Genomic DNA, 4,214 nt, shown 5'->3' on the forward strand with positions numbered 1-4,214 from the left:
GGCCACAGAGGCATATGTTTTAAAAATTTATGTATAGATACATATGTATCATGCATTTCATGTCAGTAGCCCTCAGAGGTACTCAAATGTTCCAAGTTGTATATTCTTTATTCCTGCTTACATTACTGTTCGTATTTATGGTTCCCTGCCTTACATACTCAGTACTTTATTCGTACTGACATCCTTTTGTTTGTGGACGCTGCATGTCGTGCTGCAGGCCCTAATAGACAGGCAGGTGCAGCTCCCCCACCACAGTAGGTTGTCCAGTTCAGCAGTGATTGGCGAGATCCCTTCTCCGGACTTGCCGCGGTATTGGTATGCATTTTTGTTATAGACATTCTGGGTATGTCGGGGCGCTGTTCCGGCAATGTTGCAACACTTATGTTCATTTAGAGGCTCATACACAAGTGTCGACTCATGTATAGTTGGGTATGCCTTGTCGGCTAGTTTTTGTTGTATAGTCTTTCATGGGAGTGTGGTACCTCGTACCTTATATGTAGTTTCTTGATTGTCTGGTCATCCCCTGCTATGTATGTTCATGCCATCATATTTTATTGTTGGTTGTCCATGATCCATGTCTACCATTTATATTGATCTCGTCAACCCTAAAAGATAATAAAAAAGGTTAGATAAAATGTATGTTGGTGCTCGGCAAGTATGGTCGGGTGCTAGTCATGGCCCTCCAGTTTGGGTCATGACAAACTTGGTATCAGAGCAAGTTTATCCTAGGGATTGTCTATGAGCCGTGTCTAGTAGAGTCTTGATTATGGATGTGTAGCGCGCCACATTTATAATCAGGAGGCTACATGACATCTAGGGTTGTTACCTTCTTCATGAATCTAGATCGTGCGTAGAGTTGAGTTGTAAGTGTTCGTCTCTAATATTCACCTTGTTTTCTTTCAGCGATGCCTTCGACTAGGAAGCAAACAATTAGTAGACGGCTTGATACAGCTGCGGGAGAGGGTACCAGTCAGGTGCCCCAAGCCAGAGCAATCCAAAGTGAGGCTCAGAGTGAGATGTCGTCTCATACTTCATCTACCCCGTCTCCTTCAGACGATATTAGGAGGCACCCAGCACCTCTAGTTCCTCCGTCTGGTACTACAGACCAGGATATGCGGAGTGCTTTGCAGTTATTGACTAGCTTGGTAGCTGCTCAGGCTCAGAGGCAGAATACATGTGTTGTTGATAAACCAGTTAGTACGAGAGTTCGTGATTTTATTAATTTAGACCCTCCAGTGTTTACCATATCAGACCCCAAGGAGGACCCACAGACTTTTATTGACCTGGTTCATCGTACACTGCGGGTTATGCATGTTAGTGATACAAAGGCAGTAGAGTTGGCTTCTTATCGGCTACGGGATTTAGCGGTTCTCTGGTATGATAGTTGGGAGAGATCCAGGGGTCCGAACGCTCCTCCAGCTGTGTGGAAGGAATTTTCTGAGGCCTTTCTTCGTCACTACTTGCCAGTTGAGATACGACGAGCTAGAGCTGATAAGTTCTTGAACCTTAGACAAGGTAATATGAGTGTGCGAGAGTACAATATGCAGTTCGATTCTTTAGCAAGGTATGCTCCCCATATGGTGGCCGAGATGAGTGATAGGGTGCATTTGTTCGTGAACGGATTGGGACCACATCTGATAAATGAGTGCACGACAGCCTCCTTGGTGAAGGGCATGGATATTTCGCGTATTCAGGCTTACGCCCAGACCCTAGAGGATCGTAAGCGCCAGCAGAGGGCAGATAGGGAGCAGGATAGGGGCCAGCATAAGATGGCGAGATTTGCAAGGTATTCTAATGACTTCAGAGGCAGCGTCAGGCCCCAGTCTTCGAGGAGTTCAGCGCCATCTGTAGCTAGTGCTCCTCCATAGTTTTAAAGGCCTTGATATGATCGATTTACCCATTCTGGTCCAGGTCAGAGTTCGCAGGCACCAGGCTCGCAACATCGCAGGGATACTAGTCAGACGAGACCCACAACACCACGTTGTGATCAGTGCGACAAGGCCCACTTTGGACTGTGTCGTCGAGGTTCTGATGCATGTTATTCTTGCGGACAGCCTGGCCATATGATGCGGGATTGTCCTAACAGGGGAGGTGATGGTATGGCTCAGCCGACTGGATTTGTGTCTGCTTTGTCCTCATCAGTTCGACCTCCAGCACGGGGTTTTCAGCAGTCGACAGGTCATGGTAGAGGTAGAGATGTAGTGCCGAGTTTGAGTGGTGGTCAAAATCGAACCTATGCTCTAGTATGTCGATAGGATCTTGAGTTGTCTCCAGATGTTGTTACAGGTATATTATCTGTGTTTTCTTATGATGTATATGCGCTGATTGATCCGGGATCTACATTATCATATGTTACACCCTTTGTGGCTAATAAGTTTGGCATTGAACCTGAATTGATAAGTAAACCCCTTGCGGTATCTACTCCGATAGGAGATTCTGTGATTGCTAGAAGGGTATATAGATGTTGCAATGTGATGATTTGTAGTCGTCAAACCTCGACAAATTTATTTGAGTTAGAAATGGTTGATTTTGATGTGATAATGGGAATAGACTGGTTGGCCTCATGCTATGCAAATGTTGACTGTCGTATGAAGATGGTTAGGTTTCAATTTCCCGGTGAACCCATTATTGAATGGAAAGGGAATATTGCTACACCAAAAGGTAGGTTTATTTCCTATCTTAAGGCAAGGAAAATGATCTCAAAAGGTTACATTTATCATTTCGTTCACGTTAGGGATGCGGAGGCGAAACCGCCTACTTTACAATCAATCTCCGTGGTCAACGAATTCCCAGATGTTTTCCCAGATGAACTCCCAAGCCTTCCTCCTGAAAGGGAGATTGAGTTTAGCATTGATGTGTTGCCTGACACTCAACCGATCTCTATCCCTCCATACAGAATGGCCCCGACAGAGTTGCGAGAGTTGAAGGTGCAGTTGAAGGACTTGCTGGATAAGGGCTTCATTAGACCTAGCACTTCACCTTGGGGTGCACCAGTCCTATTCGTGCGGAAGAAAGACGGGTCATTACGGATGTGTATCGACTATCGACAGTTGAATAAGTTTACTATAAAGAACAAGTATCCACTTCCAAGAATTGATGACCTGTTTGACCAACTCTAGGGTGCCAAGTATTTCTCTAAGATTGATTTACGTTTAGGGTATCATCAGGTGAGGGTTAAGGAGAAGGATATTCCAAAGACGGCCTTCCGGACAAGATACGGGCACTTTGAGTTCTTGGTGATATCGTTCGGGCTAACAAATGCCCCAACAACTTTTATGGATCTCATGAATACTATATTTAGGCCCTATCTTGATGTGTTCATGATTGTATTCATTGATGACATTCTAGTATATTCTCGTTCGGAGGTGGAACATGCGGGCCACTTGCGGATAGTATTACAGACGCTTCAGGATCGTAAGTTATATGCTAAGCTCTCCAAATGTGAATTTTGGCTGAACTCAGTAGCGTTCCTTGGCCATGTGATATCTGACGAGGGTATTAGTGTCGACACTCAGAAGATCGATGCAGTAAAGAATTGGCCGAGACCTACAACACCATCAGAAGTCCGCAGCTTCCTAGGGCTAGCAGGATATTATAGGCGGTTTGTAGAAGGGTTTTCCTCTATATCATCACCATTGACTAAGTTAACACAGAAAGCTACCAAGTTCCAGTGGTCAGACACTTGTGAACGTAGTTTTCAGGAGCTGAAGAATCGATTGACATCCGCACCAGTGATCACTCTCCCTGATGGAACAAAAGGTTATGTGGTATATTGTGATGCCTCAGGTATAGGTTTGGGGTGCGTATTGATGTAGCATAGGAAGGTGATTGCTTATGCATCAAGATAATTGAAGAAACATGAAAAGAATTATCCAACCTATGATTTGGAATTGGCTGCAGTAATATATGCTTTGAAGATATGGCGGCACTACTTATACAACGTCCATGTTGACATCTACACAGATCACAAGAGTTTACAATACATCTTCAAGCAGAAAGAGTCGAATTTGAGGCAGCGTAGGTGGCTTGAATTACTGAAAGACTACGACGTCGAGATATTGTATCATCCCGGTAAAGCCAATGTTGTGGCAGACGCTCTCAGCCGTAAATCAATGGGAAGCTTAGTACATATTGAGGCAGGTAGATGGGGGTTGACTAAAGAGCTTCATCAGCTAGCCAATATGAGAATCAGATTGTTAGACTCTGATGACGGA

Source organism: Nicotiana tabacum, chromosome 7 (genome assembly GCF_000715075.1).
Source record: "Nicotiana tabacum cultivar K326 chromosome 7, ASM71507v2, whole genome shotgun sequence".
NCBI classification, from domain to species: Eukaryota; Viridiplantae; Streptophyta; class Magnoliopsida; order Solanales; family Solanaceae; genus Nicotiana; species Nicotiana tabacum.